Raw genomic sequence first — 22,313 nt, forward strand, 5'->3', positions numbered from 1 at the left:
TATTCCTAGGATTTTCTCTTTTTGGATGTCTTTCAGGAGGTGATTGGTGGATTCTTTCAATATTTATTTTGCCATCTGTTTCTCGAATATCAGGGCAGGTTTCCTTGATAATTTCATAAAAGGTGATATCTATGCTCTTTTTTTGGTCATGGCTTTCAGGTCGTCCTATAATTTTCAGATTATCTCTCCTGGATCTGTTTCCCAGGTCAGTTGTTTTTCTAAGGGGATATTTCAAATTTTCTTCTCTTTTTCATTGTTTTGGTTTGGTTTTGTAATTTCTTGATTTCTCATAAAATCATTAGCTTCCATCTGCTCCATTCTATGTTTTTTTTTATTTTCAGTGTTCTACAATCATTCCTATATTACTTAGATTTTTTTCCCTCCCTCCCTCTCCTTCTCCCCTCCGTGCTCTCTCCCTTTCTGAGATGTACAACCTAGAGGTTGTACAACACATTCCTGTTAAATACATTTTCACCATAGTCCTGTTGCATGGAAGAATTAAAATGAATGGGAGAAACCATATAACAAACCAAAACATAACAAAAGAAAGTGATCTGCTACATTCTGCGTTTGAATTCCATAGTTATTTTTCTGGATGTGGAAGGCATTTTGCCTTGAAAGACCACTGGGATTTTTTAGTCCTGGCATTGTAGTGAAGTTCTAAGGCTAGCAGAAAAAATCCTCACATGCTGTGGTTGTGACTGTGTATAAAGTTCTCCTGGTTCTGATCTTTTCACCCACCTTCAGATCATATATTTCTCTCCAGGCCCCTCTGAAGTCTTCCTGTTCATGATTTCTTATAGCACAGTAGTATTCCATTACATTCATATGCCATAATTTATTCAACCATTCCCCAATTGATGGGTAATCCCTTGATTTACAGTTTTTGACCACCACAAAGAGTGCAGCTATAAAAATTTTTGTGGGACCCTTTCCCGTTTTTATGATCTCTTGGTGATGCAGTCCTAGAAGCAATATTTCTGAGTCATAGGTCATGCACATTTTTGTAGCCCTTTGGGCATAGTTCCTAATTGCTCTCCAGAATGGTTGAATTAGCTCACAGCTCCAAAAACAATGAATTAGTGTTCCAACTCTCCCACATCTTTTCCAACATTTATCATCTTCCTGTTTTGTCATGTTAGCCAATCTGATAGTTGTGATGAGGTATCTCAGAGTTGTTTTGATTCGCATCTCTCCTATCAGTAATGATATAGAGCATTTTTTCATATGGCTATAGGTATCTTTAATTTCTTCATCTGAAAAGAAAGAGTAAGGGTAAAAAGGGAGGGGGGAAGAAGGAAAGGAAGCCTGAGGGAGGGACTGGTGAAAATTTAAAACTCTATCGTGGAGGGGAAGGGAGATGGGAGAACTAAAAGCACAAACGGTGGGAAAGAAGATGGAGGGAAAGACACAGATGGTAATCATAACTGTGAATGTGAATGGGATGAACTGTCCCGTAAAACAGAGATGAATAGCAGAATGGATTAAAAGCCATAATCCAGCAATATGCTGTTTACCAGAAACACATTTGAAATGGGGGATTACACACAGGGTATATTGTGCTTCAGCTGATGTAAGAAAAGCAGGGGTAGCAATCCTAATATCAGACAAAGCAAAAGCAGAAAGAGATCTAATCAAAAGAGATAAGGAAAGAAATTATACCCTGCTAAAAGGCACTGTAGACAACGAAGTCATATCATTACTAAACATATATGCTCCAAGTGGTATACCATCCAGATTCTTAGAGGAGAAGTTAAGGGAGTTGCAGAAAGAAATAGACAGCGAAAGTATACTAGTGGGGGACCTCAACCTCCTCCTCTCTGAACTTGATAAATCTAACCTCAAAATCAACAAGAAAGAAGTGAAGGAGGTGAAAAACTCTAGAGAAGGTAGATCTGATAGATCTCTGGAGAAAATTGAATGGGAATAGAAAGGAATATACCTTTTACTCAGTGGTCCATGGCACATATCCAAAAATTAACCGTGTACTAGGGCGTAAAAACCTCACAATCCAGTTCAGAAAGACAGAGATAGTCAATGAGTCCTTCTCAGATCCTAATGCAATAAAAATTATATGTAATAAAGGACCGTAGAAAGATAGACCAAAAATTGAAGCTGTCTGTGGCATTTGTGAGTTGAGAAATCTGGGGATGGCAGCTGCTGCTGGTGGCACCCTAAAGCCTTAAGTCTGTTCCACGTCCTGCCCTGCCACACAGCCCCGTGGCCAAGGCTGGGCTGCGCTCAGCTCCACTCTGCACCTGGTGTGAAGGAACCTTCCTGTTGGCCTTCCATGTTGTCCTGGGCTGGAAATCTTCACTCTCTTTTTTTGTGGCTTCTCCTGCTCTAGAATTTGTTTTGAGTCATTTTTTACAGAGATTTTATGGGCTATGTGGGGGAGCTTCTGCAGGTCCTTCTTTCTACTCCACCATCTTGGCTCCACAATGCTCCAAGGTCTTTCACCTGTATTTGCTTTTTTCAGTCTAAATTCTGTTTGGTATCCATGTCCTGGTGAAAACCCATTCCTCCTTCCCACTCAGAGAGGGCTCTTTCTGGATCATCGCCTGAACACCAAGTGGCTGCCCCTTCTGTTATTCTAACAATGAAGTAGCAGCACCACAGCGACTCCTGACTGGCCTTGGTAAATTGTGGGGTGAGGCACCAACCTTCCCTTGCTTGAACCCTAACTCCTCACTACAAAAACCCCAATGATTTCTTGGTGGAAAAGGAAAAACTTGGCTCTGGGCAATGCTCTCCTCTCTTGTTCTGTCCATGTTTATAGAGATGGGCTTGCATGCACATGTATATACACAGTCTTCTTTCTGTTTTATTCCCTTCTGTTTTCCCCCAAATCCCCAGGATTCCCTTCTGATACAAAGAAAGCCTTCCCTTGCCCCTTGTCCCTTGCCCCTTGCCCCTTGCATCCTACCAAGCAATCATTCTATTTTCCCCTGCCTCTTGTCCGTCTGCACTGGCTGCTTCCACCTCTCATTGCCCACTCAATCCTCACTTTCCTGCCCTATCTATAGGTGCACAACTTGGATGAGATCTCAGATCCAGTGCATAATGGTTCCTTCAAAGGGCACAAAGCATTTCTTCTCAGAGGTCCATCTTCCCATCTTTAGAAAGGTTCTTAAGAGGAAGGTGAAATACTCTCAAAGATTAGGACAGGGAATGGGGTGGAAAAGAAGGAACAGGAGCTGGGGTAACAGTGTTTGACAAAATGAGGAGAATGACCTTTGGCTCAGGAGATGATCTCAGTCACACAGCCTGGTAAGCCTCCTTCCCTCCTTCACTCCAGAGAAAGCAAGTCCAGTTCTGAGGCTGAAGGGATGGACTGAGTACTGCTTGTAAAAGACTACCAATGGAGGGAATCCTGAGGCTATAGAGCTGGGCAGCAGGAAATAGACTGGGTGGCCAGGCTGTCAACACCCAGGGCAGGCTAGGGTTGTGAGGTGGAGGACTGAAAATGGGGAGCCAAGAAAACAGGATCATGGGCAGACCCAAAGCAAGAGGGTATTTGCAGAGTGGGTCTCCAGTGGTTGGGGGGACGTCTTCAAAGCAGAGGGAGGCAGAGGAGGTGGGGGCCACAATACCCTCCACCTGAGAGGCACGAACTCCAAGGGACTCTGCTTTGGCTGGGCACCATGTGGCCTGGGTTTCTGGAGAAGAGCAGAACATAACAACCTTCTGCTCCAGACATCTTCCCCCTGTTTTGTGCTCTTATCCCCCAGCTCCAGTTGGAGCCACTTAGAGAAGAGACATTAATACAGGAATGCCTAAGCTGAGTGAAGGATCTGCCTGCATGAATACCAAGGCCAAGCCCAAAAGAGCAAAAGGCAGTGGGGAAAAGTCCACTGCCAATCAAGAGGGAGCTGCAGCAGGGGATACGTCTCTTATAAAAGTTCATCAGATGGAAAACATACAAATAGAAACAGTGATGCAGCAATTTAATGTCCCTAAATATTTGAAAGCGTGCCCTGCAGCGAGCAGAGGCCAAACCAGAAGGAGTGGGGGAGGAAGCAGCAGCTCATGCAGCAGGTAGGAGCCCTAACTACCCCACTGCCCAGGGCCCTGACTCATCTAGAGAGAATGGCAGAAGAAGGAAAGACAAGAGAAAATATGATGGAAAAGGCAGGCTCCTTGGTAATGGTTTAGACCTATGTGACTGCCTCAACGAAGAGTGCCCAGGCTGCTTCTCCCCATGCCCCCAGTGCAACTCCAAGAAATGCAGCAACAAGTGTCGCTGCAACCTGCGCTGGGTCTATAGGAAGACCGACAGCGAGCCTGACGACCTGGTCAGCACCACACCATTTTCCTATCGCAACTGAGGCCAGCCTGGCCCCCACAGGACACACTTGCCTCCCTTTTGTTGGAGGGGGCCCAAGCAGCTGCTTACTTAGTCATTTGTAGGGCAAAACTGGGCAAAGAGCTGACCTGGCTCTAGTGAGCAGTGGGGCTTCCAGTGCTGGGCACCAACAAACTGGCCCCTGCTCAGGGCTGCTCTCACAAAGGTCACCTTCCACCATTTGAGGACTTTAGTGCATAGGAAGGCATGCTGCCCCTCTCATCCTACCTAGAGTCAGTTTTGGTTCTAAAGCCAGGGACTACCTCTGTTTCTTGTTGCAAATAACTCCTGAAGGTTAACAAACAAAGAAATCCAACCCAATCTGGGTGTTGATTTTTTGCCAACTTGTAGTGCTTTGGAATCTTTCTGTCTTTTTTCTACCATTCATTTAATCTTTCATGTTGAGTTCTAGTTGTTGAATTGTTCAGCTATTGAGATGTTTCAGAGGTGAAATGGATAAGGCTTGTTTAAACAACATCATTTATAGAATAAAATAAAAGCAATTTATAGATCCAAAGTTGATTTTTAATCTCTAAGAATTCCCTTCCACTCAGAATCCAAGCAGAGCTCAGGGGCAGCTATGTCCAATAGATATAGGTCCTCCCCATCAAGAGGGCAAAGGTAAGAAAGATCCACCTCTGGAGAGCAGGTGTGCCCGCCTCATCCAGAGGGCAGCATAAACTTTGCCATCCTGCCAGAACGACGGGAAGAAAGGACTTATCACAACCAGGGGGACCTTCCCCATTCAAGCTTTGCCTCTCAGGGAGGGGCTCCAAGGCCACATCACTTCTTATGGTAATTGCTTGCAGAGGCCCAGGGGACACATGTGACTGGAATAGGTTTAGTGAAGACTTCTCAGATTGCAATTCTTCTCCCAGGGGTGAGGTAAGACCAAGAGGCTCAAGGTTACAATATTTTTAGAGTGGAATAATTCCATATAAGGATATAAAACTGCGTAGTACATTAAGGTCTCAATGATTGGATGAAACTTACATAATTCTTCGATGTCTTCATTTCAAAAGGGATTGGTTAGATTTCGCATCTAGAATGTAAGATCATGTTCTCAGCCAATGAGGATAATGGTCAGTGGAGGGAGGTGGGTCTTGCGTTAGGGTCTATAAATATCACTGCTTCTCCTTTGTCTTCGGCTTTCCTACTCCAGGTGAACTGGTACAGGATTGTCCCGCTTCTCGAGAATGGAATAAATAAACTTTCTGTCATCACTTTGAGAGGCCTCTGAGTAATTAATTAAGTAGGGATCGGAGCCATCCCACACACATGGAAGTGGAGTTTTCAGTGGTTAGTAAATTCAGCTGCTTTCATGGGGACTAACTACTTCTTTGGTACCCTTCCCTTCCCCTCCTGTTTAGTTTCTGCCAGCATCATCAGAGACATGAGTGTAAAGGTGCTGTCCAATACACAAAGCCTTCTGAAGCAGAACCCACTACCCTTGACCTTTCATACTGTGCCATTTCCATTCCTGGTCACCTCATGGCGTTGGGGCTCCTGGACACTACCCTAGACACATGCAGATCCATTGGACCTATTTTCCTTGACCATCTTGGGTTCCTAGGTAAAGTTTCAGTCCAGAATCACCAATCCAACACAATATGTGTCCTGTACAATCCAATGGGAATAACAGACAGGTCTCTGCCCAGCAAGTCAGGACACTCTTTTCCAGGAAGAAAACAGTACAAGAGTTAAGGGAATGTCAGGCAAATCCCACAAATAGATTTCTTTTTTAAAATTAATTAATTTGTTTTCAGTTTTCTACAATCACTCCCATATATCTTAGATTTTTTTCTCCTTCCCTCCCTGACTTTCCTCCTTTCTTCCCCGACCTTACCCCTCCCTCCCGGAGACAGCGTGAAATCTTATATAGATTCTACACATAGATTATTATTAAGTACATTTTTATCTTATTCAAATTGTATAGAAGAATTAAAATGAATGGAAGAAACCATGAAAACAAAACACAACACAAGAAAAAATGGTCTGCTTCATTCTGTGATCCAATTCCATATTTCTTTCTCTGGATGTGGAAGACATTTTGCCTCAAGAGTCCACTGAGAATTTTTTTTAGGTCCTTGCATTGCTGTGAAGGGCTTAGTCTACCAGGAAAATTCCTTACACACTGTGGTTGTTACTGTGTACAGTGATCTCCCGTTTCTGTTCCTTTCATTCAGCCTCCATTCCTATAAGTCCTTTCAGGCTTCTCTGAAGTCTTCTTGTTCATCATTTCCTATAGCAAATAGTATTCCATTATATTCATAGACCACAACTTGTTCAACCATTCCCCAATAGATGGGCATCACCTTGATTTCCAGTTCTTCTTGGTCACCACAAAGAGAGCTGCTATAAATATTTTGTTCCATGTTGGACCCTATCCCACTTTTATGATCCCTTTGGGATACAGTCCTAGAAGTGATATTGCTGGGTCATAGGATATGCACATTTTTTTTGTCCTTTGGGCATAGTTCCAAATTGTTCTCCAGAACGGATGGATCAGCTCACAGCTCCATCAACAATGCATTAGTGTCCAACTCTCCCACATTTTCTCCAACATTTATCATCTTCCTGTTTTGTCATGTCAGACAATCTGATAGATGTGATGTGGTAACTCAGAGTTGTTTTGATTTGCATCTCTATAATCAATAGTGATTTAGAGCACTTTTTATATGACTATACGTAGCTTTCATTTCTTCCTCTGGAAACTTCCTATTCATATCTTTTGACCATTTATCAATTGGGTAACGGCTTGTATTCTTATACATTTGACTCACTTCTCTATATATTTAATGAATGAGGCCTTTTTCACGGATACTAGTTGCAAAAATTCCTTCCCAGTTTTCTGCTTCCCTCCTAATCTTGGTTGAATTGGGTTTGTTAGTACAAAAATTTTTCAATTTTATGCAATTAAAATTATCCACTTTGCACTTCATAATGTTCTCTATCTCTTGTTCGGTCAAAAATTTCTCTATTCTCCATAAATCTGAGAAATGCACTATTCTTTACTCCCCTAATTTGTTTATAGTATGTGTCTATATACCTAGATCATGTATCTATTTGGACTCTCTTCTTGTGTATGGTGTCGGACATTGGTCTGTGTCCCATTTCCACACACACTGTTATCGAATTTTCCCAGCAATTTTCTCCAAACTGTGAGTTCTTATCACAGGAGTTGAGGTCTTTGGGTTTATGAAACAGTAGATTGCTATATTCATTTCCTTCTCTGTCATGAGTGCCTACCCTATTCTACTGGTCTACCCTTCTATTTCTTAACCATTACCAACTGGTTTTGCTGATTTCTGCTTTATAATACAATTTGAGAACTGATAAAACTAGGCCACCTTCCCTAGCATTTCTTTTCGTTAGTTCCCTTGATATTCTGGACCTTTATTTCTTCAAGAAGAGTTTTGATATTTTTTCTAACACTAGAAAATAATTCTGTGGTAGTTTGGTATGGCACTGAATAAGTTAATTAATTTGGAAAAGATTGTCATTTTTGTTATATTAGCTCAGCCTACTCATGAGCTGCTGATATTTCTCCACTTATTTAGATCTGACTTTATTTGTACAAAACGTGTTTTGTAACTGCACTCATTTAGTCCTTGGGTTTGTTTTGGTGGGTAGACTCCAGATATTTTATAGTGCCTACCGTAACATTAAATGACATTTTTCTTTCTATCTCGTGCTCTTGGGCTTTGTTAATAATGTATAGAAATGCATCTTTTGGCCATCTTTTCTTTTCCATTGGATTACAAGCAGATGTGCCTGAGGTCCCTTGGGCTTTGGCTAGAGAAGGAGATGGGGGGAAGGCCTGGTCAGAAGAGGTCCCCTCTGCTGTGGGAGGGTGGCAATCAGTTGTGTGGCGTATGCCTTCCTACAGGAATTCTGTATGCCATCTTCAGTCAAGGTGAGTGAGACAATCGATCTAGCATGTGAGATCTGCTCAGTAGTAAAACATATTTCTCTTACTATGAAAAGAACACCCACCCTCCCGCTACACACACACACACACACACACACACACACACACACACACACCATTTATATGCTCTTGGTTCCACTTTTAAATACAAGGGTACACATTCCCCAGCAGTCTGATCCTCATAAAGATAAATTGTGACTGCCTATTGCTCTTTGCCATGAGCCTGTGCAGTTCCCCAGGGGCATCTTTTGGGGGCCCACTAACCTGTGACACCACATCTGTCAACACAGATAGGACACAAGAACCAAGCGTCCATCTCTCTCATGTTGGATTCCCTGTCCCAGGGCTCTCACTAAACCTCACTTCTCCATCTCTTGGGAACTGCCAGCATTTTAATAGGTGGTAAGACAAAGCATTGACCACTTAATTTCCAATCCTGTATCACTTTGGTTGGGCAAGTCACTCAGTCTTTTTCATTCTCAGCCTCCTAATCCATAAAACGTGGGTAAGAATGGCAGCTTCCTCCAAGGGTTTTTCAGAATATCAAATGAGATAAGATACGTAGAGCACTTTGCTAAACCTTAAAGTCTTGGGTAAATGCTAGCTGTTGTTATTGTACTGTCTTCATTCTCCACCTCTAGCCCTTTACTCTCATGATCCAGGCTTTTCATTGGCCATAGTTTTGCTTGTAGGATGGTCTCCTTGAATTTAGCCTAGGTCTTGACAAAATGAATTTTCTTTATCTAGGATGAGGGTGAAGGCGATGGGGAAAGTCAAGTATGCTGCTGGAATGATCACACTCAAGAGTTGATTTGTTATTTTGTTTCACGTCTAGACTTAAGAAAGTGATGGCAAAAAATAAGCTAATAATGCACATTTAACTTTCAAATATATTGAGCATTTTCAGAGTACTGCCCACGGCAAACACTGGGAGCTCAAGGGTCAAGAGTGGGAAAAGAAGAAGCATGTCCCACTGGGAGCAGGGTACTGACTGGGCACCAGCTTTTTGCAGGATACTTGGAGATATTGCTACTAAAAGTGGGATGTTATAAGAAGTCAGAGGTGTGGCCCATTCTGCCTTATTTCTGCAGCATTCATCCGAAGTTCTTGCTAACCTGGATGCTGCTACTGTACTGTCTCCCTCTCCCTTCCTCCCTTGCCCTCCCCATTTGCAGAAGTCCATACTTTGTCTAGGAAAAGACAAAGTGAAATATTTAGATGATCAGAAACTCTCTGTCCTTAGACAATCTACAGAGGACTGAGTCACAGGACCAGAGGGGTTAACTTCTCCTTCATTCGAGGACATTGCCCTCCTTTCCATAAACCAAGTTCAAAATGTCTGAGTCATTTTTGGCTCCTCTTTCTCCCTCACTCAATATCCAATCAGATTGCAGCTGTTGTCAAGTCTGCACCCATAACAACTCTCCTATCCATCTCCTTTCCTCCACTTGTTCCCAAACCCCTCAAATTGAAGCCCTTGTTGCCTCTTGCCTAGACTGTTCCAGAAGCCTCCTACTTGGTCTCCCTGCCTTTCCCCTCTCCAATCCATCCTCCAAAGAGTTACCAGCTGATAGTTCTAAAGCTCACACCCATACTCAAGACACCTGAGTGAGAAGCCCCCCTCTTCTATTTGGTATTTAGATCCCTTCCCAGTGGAGGTCCATGCTTCCTATGTCTCACCTGGACACACTCTACATTTGAGTCAAAGCAGGCTTCTTATTGTTTCCTCATATGCAACATCCCATCTCCCACTTTGTAGGTTTGGTTTCCTCTTCACCCACAGTGTCTGAAGTTCTTCTTCCTCCCCTCTTCCTCTTGGAAGCCCAAACTCCATCAGGCTCAGATTAAGTGCCACCTCCTACAAGAGACCCTTCATAGCCCCATCAGTCCTTGTTGGCAAGCCCTGCCTCTCCCGATGCCTAAAGTACTTTGAATTTATTTTGCATTTGCTTACTTATGCCTCTGGAATCTTGACATATTTCCCCCTTCCAGGGGAATATAAGATCTGGGAGGGCACAGGCCGTTCCTTGTTGACCTGGTAGTCTTGGGTCTGGCACAGGGTAGGTGGTTAAGAAAGGTAGGCTTCTTCAACTGAATTGACTACTTAGAGTCTATGATCCAATTAAGGGCTCATTTCTCTACACATTGGTCCATGGCCCCTTTAGAGTCATATCTTTAATGGTGCTGGACAGACAGAAGGAATGGAGGTCTCTGACTTGTTGTTGTATTCCTGCAACCTTCATTTAGGGATCTTATTGGCATGAGTGCTGCACACACTGTTTCTCTTTCATCCCCCTTTCTCTCTCTCATCCATCTCTCTCATTACATTTGCCTTGTGTCCCTTCCCTCTGTCTCCCTCTTGTGTCCCTCCTCTCTCCTTCTTTGTCCCCCTCTATTTTACACCCCCCTTTCTCCCTTATGTCTCCCCAGCCTCAATGCCTCTCCACTTTTTTCTACATTTTTTCTTTCTTTGTATTAGTATTGTACTTTGGTCTGTTTCATATGTATCTTTCTTACCTTGCCCCTGTTAGTGAGGCCATCACGCCTATCTCCAGGCATACCTACTTGGATATGATTGTCCACAACTCTTCTCAGGTGGTCTCAAGGCTCTCCAAAGACTTTTTAAAATTAATGTCTGGCTTTAGAAACTAATGTTCCTTTCTCTTTTCAAAATCTAAATGACATTTTTGAACAGGCTACAGTGATAACTGAAAGTGAAAGACAATGGGCCAGAGATCACTTATTCCACTTTCTATATGAAAGAGTCCTAAAGTGAAGGAGGACAACATTTCCGATAAACTTTCATTCCTCACACTGGAATGATCACTAGTGCCCTTACAGCTCTTGGCCAGCGCATTAAAACTCACTAAGCAAGAGTCTAAGGGGGTGGAGCCAAGATGGCAGAGTAGAAAGACACACATACTCTAGTGCTTCCCCCACAGCCCATAAGATACCTGTAAAAAAAAAAAAAAGACTCTCAACAAATTCTAGAGCAGCAGAAGCCACAGAATGATGGAGTGGAGGAGATTTCCAGCCCAGGGTGACCTGGAAGGCTGAAAGGAAAGGTCTATGACATTGGACACAGACCACAGCCCAGCTTGGCCACAAGGCAATGGGAGGAGCAGGGCTGGAGCAGGCCTCGGGGCCTGCTTCCAGACCCCCCTCAACCCACAAATGCCGTAGGCAGCTTCAAAGGTCAGTGAGAGGCCTTTTTCACACCTGTGACAAGGGAGCAGAGTCCTCCCCTCACCCTGGCCACAGGCTGTGGTAATGGTGGCCTTGTCAGGCATTGCTGGAACCTCAGTGTAAAGACCCTGGGTGATTGAGGAGCTGATCTGAATCTCAGTCAGGAGCCAGGCCAGGGAGTAAACACCTCTCCCTGGATTGTGCCACTTTGGAGGAATTGAGAACTTACAGGGCCCCAGAGTATACCCTACTCTTGACAAAGGACCCCAAAGTCAAGTAACTTGTTGGGAAGATGCACAAAAAAGGGAAAAAATAAGACTATAGAAGGTTACTTTCTTGGTGAACACGCATTCTCTCCCATCCTTTCAGATTAGGAAAAATAAGGTTTACCATCAGGGGAAGACATAAAAGTCAAGGCTTCTGAATCTAAAACCTCCAAAATGAATATGCAATGGTCCCAGGCCATGGAAGAGCTCAAAAAGGATTTAGAAAATCAAGTGAGAGAGGTGGAGGAAAAATCGAGAAGAGAAATGAGAGTATGTATATATATATATATATATAATATATATATATATATATAGAGAGAGAGAGAGAGAGAGAGAGAGACAGAGACAGAGAGAGACAGAGACAGAGACAGAAACAGACAGAGACAGGGGGGAGACAGAGACAGAGAGCACAGGGTGATTTGAATAGGAAAGGATCATATCTAAAAAAATAAAAGTATGGGATGAGAGAGTAATATATTGGGAGGAGAAAGGGTGAAATGGAATGAGGCAATTTATCTCTCATAGAAGAGGCAAGAAAAAGCTATTCCAGTGGAGGAGAAAGGGGAGAGCAAAGAAGGGAAAAGTGAAACTTACTCTCATCACATTTAGACAAAGGAACTAAAACATGCACACTCAATTTGATATGAAAATGTATCTTACACAACAGGAAAGCAGGGCAGAAGGGGATAAGCAGGGTAGGGGCGGATGATGGAAGGGAGGGCAAATGGGAGGAGGGAGCAATTAGAAGTAAAAACTCTTGGGGAGGGACAAGGTCAAAAGAGAGAACAGAAGAAATGGGGGGCAGGATAGGATGGAGGGAAATGTAGTTAGTCTTACACAACATGACTATTATGGAAGTCATTGGCAAAACGACACATATTTAGCCTATATTGAATTGCTTCTCTTCTTAGTGGGGATGGGTTGGGAGGGAGGAAGGGAGAGAAGTTGGAACTCAAAGTTTTAGGAACAAATGTTGAGAATTGTTTTTGCGTACAACTAGGTAATACAAAGTACAGATAATGGGGTATAGAAATTTATCTTGCCCTACAGGACAAGAGAGAAGATGGGGAGAAGGGAAAGGAGGGGTCTTAGTAGGGAGGGCACACTGGTGGAAGGGGTAATCAAAATTCAAGGTGTTTTGAGGTGAGGGGAGGGGACAGATGGGGAGAAAATTTGGAACTCAAAAGTTTGTGGAAATGAATGTTGAAAATTGAAAATAAATAAATTTAAAAAAAGAAAGAGTCTAGTTCAGCAGTGGGAAGCAAAGAGAACTTAGTGGGAACAGGCAACTGGAAATGCATTGACCAAGTCTCCAGACAGATCCTCCCCCTTGTCATAGATCCACTCACAATCGCAGTGCCATTGCACTCCACATTTCTTGGAGTTACACTTGGGACACAGATAGAAGCAACCTGAACACTTGATCTGGAAGCAATCACACATATCTAAAGCATTACAGAGCAGCCTGCCTTGCTGGTCATATTTGCTCCGTTCTCTGATCTTTGGGCATCTTCTAGACAAGTAACAACGATCAAACTTCGGGTTCCCAGAGGTACCAGGATTCCCAGTGGCCCCCTGGCACACCTGGCCTTCCCTCCTGGCTTCAGGAATGGCAGCTGCTGCCTGGGCTACTGGATGTCACACTTTTAAAGATATTAATTGTTGGACTACCACCTACACTTCTTTCTCTCCCATTTCACAGTTTTCCATAGAAATCCAATCATGAGCAACATCCTCTCTCTTGTCACTGGGCTTTTCACCTTACAGTGCAGCCTGTACATTCATTTTTCAATCACCCATGGACAGATACTTCTGTGCTCTGCTTTCCTTTTCCTCTTTATAAGTCACTGCTAGACCTGAGGAATACATATCGGATACATAGCGTAACTATAAATGGATGTGGGTGTGGAAGGAAGTCAGATTTAGGGATCAAGAAAGCCCAAGGAACCAGAAGATTGGCAGGGCCTGAATCCTAAAGGTAGTCTCTGAAATTGGGGAGTCCTTGAGTACCTCCCAAGAAGAGGAAGAGGAAGGATATAGGGGAAGCCAAGCTGAGGAAGATCACTTGAAAGTATGAGGCCGACCTAGCTCAGGGCATAGCTCTTCTTTCTCCTTTGCTCCTTCTTTCTCTCCTCTCCAGTTCTCAGTCCTTTGACCTGACTTCAGCTCTGTATTAGGATGAGCAAAACTGGCACCAAGGCCTGTGTGGGTTTCCCTCTCCTGGCATTTCCTTTCGGCCCTGATCTCACAGGATTGGAGTTGACAGGGAGCTCTGAGGACATCAACAAAATTCCAAACAAGCTTCTTGTCACTTCCTGCCCCTACAGTTGCCTATTTCACTTCTGACCAGTGTCGATGGTTAGGGAGGTTTCTTCCCTGTGTAACCACAGTCTGTCCCTCAGTTTTCTCCACTCCCTGGGCCCACTTCTGCCCTCTGACACAAAATGGGAGTGAGATATCTTTGAACAGAAGTTGTTGTTGTGGTTGCTGAGGGCCTTTTCCAGCGAGCCAGGCCACACAGTGCCCAGCCAAAGTGAACCCCGAGGAAGACACGTCCCTGGAGTCAGTGCTGCTAAAGAGTAGGACATGTGCCTGCCACCTCCCATCCCTCCCTCAACAATGAGCTCTGCAAAGCCCCTTTTTGGTTTTGGTCTGTCAGCCTCCTGATGTCCTGGCTCCCCACTTTGGGTCATCCAGTCTCTCAGGCCTAAGTAAGAGCATCCAGCCCCGCTATCCTCCTTCCCTCAGATACTCCCTCCACTTCAACCCTGCTTGACCATCGCATGGTCCATTGCTCTGGGACTCCTGAAAGTTAAAGTCTATGGTCTACAAACTTCCCTGCATGCTTGGCCTTTTCGAGTAACATTCCTTCACCCCTTAGCTGTAAGGGAAACCTAGCCTCCCTGCTCCCTCAAAACTGAGGTTAACAATACATTTTCTGGAGAAAATGCAAGGAGGATCACTAGACTGGCACCTTCCGTGGGGGAGGAAGTACACCTTAGAAATGCAAAATGTCTACCCTGGAAGTAGAGTGCCAGTGTTGTGGACCAAAGGCAGGTAGAGAGGAAAAGACTGCATAGCCACCAGAAGTGGCTTAGCTTCAGAAGTGCCTCCTATGAATCAAATGGGCAAATGGACATTCTAAATCTCCTACCCTGGGCCGTAAGCTAGTTTCCCCAGCCTACTTGTGGCTCTCCTTCACCTTGCTGACAATCTCAGAACTTCTGAGGCTGATGAAATGGCGGTCCTTCCACCTCTCGGCCTTCACCTAGATGCTCCCCCCTCACCTGCGTATCATCGGATCCCTCCCTTCCTTCAAAGCTCAAGCCTGGGGTCCCCCAGGGGGGTCTTGTTTAATCCTGACGGTTAGGAGTGCTGTTGACCCACCAAAAGGAGAGTGTATTTATTCTTCATATATTTTGCACGTCTGTGTGCATGCACACACACACACATACACATGCACTCACATGTTGCTTGCTCCCCATGCTTTGGTCCCCAAAAGAGTTCCTTTAGGGCATCACCTGTTTAATTTTTCTTTATATCCTCAGAATCCTGTACCCTGTAGAATGTTTTAAAAATGTAATTAAATTGTGTACAGTCAGACCACAGATCCCCAGACCTATAGGAAAGAGATGCTTATTCCCTCTTTTTTACTGAACAAACCAGCTAGATACAGAAAGCACTCTATTCTACACACACACACATACACACACACACACACACACACACATACGGGTGTGTGTGTGTGTGTGTGTGTGTGCCTGTGCGTATGAGTGTATGTAGATGCGTCACATGTGTTATAAAGGGAATATTCCCTGGCTGCTTCAGGCTGAGCAAAAGGGAGCTGGGGGCTGGCTTCTGGCCACTTCTGGCCAGGTCAGGGCTGAATAACTCGCAGTTTTCGATGACAAGGTATCCCCTAATTGGCTGCTGAGCTGAAAAAGCTAATGACTCAGTGGATGTACAAAAGGGAGCTGCCAGCTTCCTGCTTCTCTCCTCCTTTCTGACTGCCCTCTTGGCTGTGACTCTCTCAGCGTCATGATGCCACTCCTGTGAGGGGTAGAAAAGGATAGGTCCTTCTCCATCCTGGTGCCATGGCAACCACACCACTGCTCCCCATCTGGAGCATGGCCTCAGTGAAGCGAGCTTGCACTAGGGCCCCTGTCTGCCTCTGCGTCTTTTATGTTTATTCTTTCTCGATCTTAGGTGAATGAGCATCCCATAGGACTGGTGACAACCTTGTGAGTTCCAAAAATCTAAAGATCTTGGGACCAATGAGAGGAGTGGCTGGTTGCAGGAGCTGTACCATTTCTGATTGTTTCATTAAATGTTTTTAGTTTTCTCTCATCCATTCTTTCTTTCATGGTATCCATGGCTTTGCTTAGATTTTCTAGTTTCTGGGCTGGGAGTGGTGACACACTCCTATGATATTGCTACTGGGGGAGGGGGGTGGCGGGCCAGGGGGGCGCTGAGGTTGGTGGATCAATCGAGCTCGGGAATCCCGAGCTGGGCTGAGGGTAGGTGGGGGGAATAATCCTTTATTACGTGGCAGCTACTGTGCTAAGGGCTCTCACGAGTACATATTGGCTCATTTGATTTTCACAACAACACTGAAAGGTAAGTGCTATTATTATGCCTATTTTACAACTGAGGAAACTGAGACAGACATAGGTGAAGGGATGTGCCTAGGATCGTGTATCTAAGTAAGTATCTGAGGCCAGATAGGAATTCAGGGTTTCTGGACTCCAGGCCCAGCGCTCCATCCACCGAACCACCTGCGGCAGAAGGGCTAGGGCTGATCAGGTGTGTGCACCTGTGTGGCACCGACACGGTGAGCTCCCGAGAGGAGGAACAAGCAGACAGGTAGAGGAGAAGCAAACCGGTGCAGGCCAGAAACAGAATAGGTCAAAGTTGTCATGTGGATTAGCGGTGGGATCAAGCGTCTGAGTGGCACGCAGCTGGACTAAGCCTGGGTGAGACAGGGAGACCCAGTCTCAAAACCAACAAAAAGATCGTCCAGTTTCTGTTCTAAATCATCAATTCTCCTCTCGGTTTTTCCCTAAGAACTCTCACCTCACTCTTTTGCTCTCCCTTCAGTTCCCTTCTTGATCTTTCTACCTACTGAGACTCTCTGCATTGAATGCAGTGCATTCTCATTTAGGATTCTAGTGGGAGTTTTGGCAGAAATATCTCTTCTGGAGTTTGAAAATGAGATTTTCTTACCCCATCGTATCTCTTCACTGTTTCAGAAATTCTCTTTGCTCATTTCCTCTGTATTTTTGCTGTTTCATTCCCCTCCCCCCTCCCTGTGGTGGCTTCCTTGCAATGCTTTTAGTTTTTTTCCTAACTTGAATAAGTGTTTTTCTCAGCTAAATCTGGTGCATTTCTAGGTACTCTGAGGTGGTACTGGGGAGCTAGGCATGCATGTAAGTTCTGGTCCCATGGGCTTGAAGAAGAAAAAGCTGATGCCTGGAGAAGAAAGGGGTGGAGGAACATAGAAGGGCAGGGCTGAAAGGGACCTTTGCAATGATCAACTACCACTTACCACTCTACATAGGAAGAAAATGAGGGTCAGAGAATGGACTTGGGAGCAGCTCAAGGTAGAGCAGGAGGTAATATCAGAGACAATAAGAGAAGCTCACCACGCTACTGGAAAGGAAGAAGTGAACACAGAAAGAAGGGCAGGAGTATTAGATAACAGAACATAAGAGGCACAAGGCTCCATAGTGGGAAAGCAAGGCCGTTTTTCAAGTGAGGCAACTGAGGATTAAGAGGGGAGGGAAGGTGGAGGATCAAGAACAGGCAGAAGGAGAAGAAATATTCCAAACCGACCAAAGCCAAAATGGGCAGGATGAATTTACCACGAATAGAGAGGACATACCATTTTCCTAAGTTACCTCGATCAGTCATAGACCAGCACAAGCGAGAACGCAAAAAGAAATGGATGAGGCCTGGCAAAATGAGGAAATGCCCGAGACTGAACGAAATCCACGAAAACCCAGAGAATGGATTCAGGTCCATGGGTGACTAGGGGTTAACAGGGAATTTTGTTGCAGAAAGAAAAACTGCAGAACTCTCTCTCTCTAAGCTAAGACAGTAAAATTGTGAGTTGTGTGGGTGAACTGAGAAGCAGGCTAGACAGACTCCCCAAAGCCTTCTGGATCCTTTCCTAGAGTTGTGGGACCTGAGTTCAAATTTGGCTTCTGATGTTTACATCAGTGTGAGCAAGGGCCAGTCCTCTCCCTCCCTCAGTTTCCTCCCCTGTAAAAGGAAACAGCTTTGCTAGATGGCCTTCCTCTTCCAGCCCTAACTCTATCTTGACCCTTGGGCCTGGGGACAGAGCAATGCCTGTGGCTCCCCTCCCTGCCTAGGGGTGTCCCTCAGGTCAGTAGACCCCTCCTCTGTCTCAGTCTCTCCCTTGCATTCTGCCATCCCTACGGGAAAGAGCAGGCTTCTTCCCTTTTTTGCTTGGGAGACCTTGAGTCAGTGAGTCTAAGGGCCTCCTGGGAGAGGTTGGCCTGGTTTCTCAAACTATCCATCCACTGGGGGGCAATGGGCTTAGATCTGGGGCGTCTGAGGGTCTAAGTCTGGGGAGGCCGAGCAGCCAAGGGAGTTTCTAGGACAATAAAGCCTCCATGGTTTTGTTTTATCCCATCCCTGAATGTGAACTGCCCCTTTGGGTCCCTCAGACATAGCAAGGCCTTTACCACATAAACAAGCTAGGCCCTCGACCTACCAGGGATAATGGGTAGGGGAGCTTTGTACAGGGCATTGAATATGTATGATGTAATATAAATAACTGTTATCTGATGAGGGAATTTTGTTTTGAGGTTATTCATGGAGATGTGTCAAGAAATTATTAATTAATGAATTGCCTGGATTATCTTAGAGCTCACAAAGATAAGAATTAAATAGGCCAACTGGCAGACCACATGGTGATCCAGAGGAGAGTTGGGTTTTCTTGATGAACACCCCTCCAGTGGCCACATGACAAGCCCCTCCCCACCCCAAGTAACCTGAAGAAGGCCTATCCATCCAGGGCTGAACTTGGCCATTTTTTAAAAATTGAAACATGCCCTGACAGAGATCCTCTTTGTCCTTCTTGCCTTGGCCACCTCCCGATTCACTGCTTACATGGCCTCTTGTTTAGAAACCAGGGGATGAGTGGGCCAAGCATCCAGTCCTGAAGGATACAGGTGAAAGGGAGATATGCCCGGGAATACAAAGAGAGGGCTGCCTGCATACAGAAGGCAAAGCTGTACTAACTTGCAGGAAACGTCAGCCGAAGAACTAAGTCTACTTATTTGCTCTCAGTTTTTCTCCTCTATTTGCATTTCTCAAAATTCTGTTTGGTACCCAGATCCTGGTGAAAACCCATTCCTCCTTCCCACTCAGAGAGGCCTCTTTCTGCATCATCACCTGAACATCAAGTGGCTGCCCCTTCTGTGAGCCTAACAGTGAAGCAGCAGCACCACAGAGACTCCTGATTGGCCTCGGTAAGTTGCAGGGTGAGACAGAACCCTTCCCTTCCTTGAACCCTAACTCCTCACTACAAAAACTCCAGTGATTTCTTAGTGGAAAAAGAAATACTTGGCTCGAGGCAATGCTCTCTTCTCTTGTTCTGCCCAAGTTTATAGAGATTTGCTGGGTTTGTATGCACATGTATGGTCAGTCTTCTTTCTGGTTCATTCTCCTTTGCTTACACAAAAATCCGGGGTTCCCTTTTTGGCTATTTACAGGCTGTTCCAAATGTCTTGGTGCAGGCCTGAGCTCTAATAACTCCAGATGACTGAGTGCTACAAGTTTTAAAAGATCATTTGATATTTTAAAGTTTCTTTTTTCTTTGTGAATTTTGGATACCAATTTTTTCATTTCAATTTTGACATGATGGGAGCCTCCTTCCAACTTGCATTGCATTTAAAAGTTTCTGGATGCTACTGTGTTAGATTCATGCATAGGTAAAGGCGATTCTCTTGCTTGGTCACCTTGGTCACCTGATCTAGCTGTACTAGATTTTTTCTTGGGGGATCATGGGAAAACTGTCTTATATCCATCACAATTTTGCTCTTTGAATTATCTTCAGGGTAGGATTGCACATGGAATCTTTTCAATCATTCTATATCAGCTGATGCGTGTTTTTAGAAAGTCTGAAAATCAGGTAATTAGCTCATGATGATGGTTCAGTTGAATTTTCAAAAGAAGCGTAGGAATATTTTAAAAATTAACATTATGTTCCAAGTGGTTTTTTCCCCTAAGTTTATGAGATTGCCAGCCTCTGAATCAGCTTTCCCATTACAGTCATGTTTTGTTTTGTTTTTTTTTTAGTGATGACATGGTTCTTCTTTCATTCTTAAAATCCAGGAGTTTGTGCCAAAGCAGAGAGGAGAAGGTTACTGCAACTGAGTATTGAGAAGGAGCACAGACATTGAAATGCAGAGTGAAGAATCCAAAACCAGCCAGGCAGATGTGGAGGAGAAGGCTGGCCCTATTCAAAGCCAGATGGCAGAGAAGCAAGGACCAGGTGTCTCCTCAAAGAAGAAAAATCCACCAGCCCAGGCAGCATCTGCCCAGCCTGAGATCCAGGGGGAAGAGGAACCCCAGGGAGCTGCTGCAAACCCTGGCCCAGCCCCTAGGCAGAGGCCTAATGTGCTTTCTTACCATGCTAAAATCTTCATGGGGCCCAAAAAAAACAGGAGAAAGTATGACCGAAAAGGCAGGCTGATTTGCAATGGTATCGATTTGTGTGATTGCCTGCTGGTTGATTGTGCCGGGTGCTTCAAGCCATGCCCCAGATGCAACTCCAGAAAATGTAGTGTTAAGTGTCGCCGGAATCGGAAGTGGGTTTACAATAAGGCAGCAGATGAATCTGGGGAGCTGGTCAGTGCCTTCCCATTTGCCTTTCCTGAATAGCTCCCGGCGACACTTGGCTCCCATTCTTTGGATGGTGGAAGTGGCTTTCTTAAAAATGAGTTTTAGGGCATGAGTAAAGGGTTGAAACGGTCCTAGTGAGAGCTGATCATTCCAGCATCAGCAAATAACAACCTCCTTCCTGAAATGCTTCCATCATTTTAAGATTTTTTCTTTTGTGTGGAAAAGAATCATTCCAGTCCTGTTGTCTTTCCACCCTCACTTGACATCACAGCCCTTTCCAAGTGTTTTTAGATTTTGAGACAACAAAGAAGCCTCAGTCCCTAAAGCCAGGAGTTTACTGTTGTTCATGTTGTCATTAGTGCTTGGAGTTTAAAAACAACATGTATTTAAGTGTTAACTGCTTCTGAATGTGACAATAAGATCCTATCCACCAATTGGTGGCAAATATTTGCTTGTAACAGTTTTACTTGTTGTTATGTTGTTGTATTTTGGATTCTTTCCGACTTCTCCACCCTAATCTTTCATGGTCAGTGATAGTCCAGAAATTGTTAACCTATTCAGATGTCTTCATAGACAAAATGGATAAGTATTGCTAGAGTAATAGCATGTCAAAGCAAAAAAAAAAAAAAATAAAACCATTTTGAATTCAAAGCTTGTTTTTAAGGTCAGAGAATTCCCTTCAGTTCAGAATGGAAGGACAGCTTTACACCACCATATCCAATAGGATACACCTGTCCAGGGAGGCACACCAATAGGGCAAAGGTAGGAAAGATGTCCCAAGAAGACTCCAAAAATATTCACAACAAGCCAGATGGGACTGGAAATGAGTGAACAAAAAATAGGGGCATTCAGATGGAGCAGAGCCCTGGGCCTGGAGTCAGGAAGACTCATCTTCCTGGATTCAAATTGGGCCTCAGATACTTCCTAGCTGTGTGCCCTAGACAAGTCATTTCACCTTGATAGCCTTTGTTTCCTCCTCTAAACCATGACCTAGAGACCAGAATGTCAAGCCACTGCAGTATCTTTGCACATGTTCCTTTGGATGTCAGCTGGACTTCCCACAATGTGCAGTGCCTTTGCCTGCTGACACTTGCTTGTTAAGACTTGTCAGTGGACTTGACAATTTGAGTGCGTGTATTTGAAAAAGGATGTGATCACTATGACTTTATTTCTGATATACAGCAGATGGAAGATATATGAATAGTTTTTCAAAATTTTCTTTTCTTTCCTCATGCTTTCCCTGCCGTCTTCTATTTTCTTGAATGCCCCCCTCCAAGTGGACCTGAAGACATTACGGTAGCCTTGGATCATTCCAGGGCCCCCTAGGGGGTAGTCTCACCATCTTGGGGAAGGGGATCTATGATCTTAAGCCTGGCTTTGGGAAAATCCCTTCCCCTCCCTGGGCCGCAGTCTCTTCCCCTGTAAATGGAGGCAGCATTGCTAGATGACCTTCCCCTTCCAACAATAACGCCATGCTGCTCCTAGGGCCTAGGGGCAGAGTAGCTCCTCGGGCTTTCCCTCCATGTCCCTCCCTCCTGTTGGGCAACCCTCTGCCCAACCCGCCCCTCCCATCTGTCTGCTCCTTCCTGGGTCTTTGCCTGCATCCCTTTGTCCCTAGGGGATATAGCAGGTACCATCCTTTCTGTGCTTGAGAGACTTTGAGGCAGGGAGTGTCTGAGGGACTCCTGAGAGAGGTAGGCTTTCCCTTTCATCC

At 44.6% G+C, this 22,313-nt stretch overlaps 1 long non-coding RNA gene across 1 annotated transcript; it reads left to right on the plus strand.

Moving 5' to 3' along the window:
• Positions 1 to 19,088: 19,088 nt before the first annotated feature.
• On the plus strand, positions 19,089 to 21,250 carry LOC140516121 (uncharacterized). The gene is made up of 2 exons (XR_011971295.1): positions 19,089 to 19,224; positions 20,090 to 21,250. It is a non-coding gene; the product is annotated as an uncharacterized lncRNA (long non-coding RNA).
• Positions 21,251 to 22,313: the final 1,063 nt, after the last annotated feature.

This window comes from Notamacropus eugenii, chromosome X (assembly GCF_028372415.1).
Source record: "Notamacropus eugenii isolate mMacEug1 chromosome X, mMacEug1.pri_v2, whole genome shotgun sequence".
Taxonomy (NCBI): Eukaryota; Metazoa; Chordata; class Mammalia; order Diprotodontia; family Macropodidae; genus Notamacropus; species Notamacropus eugenii.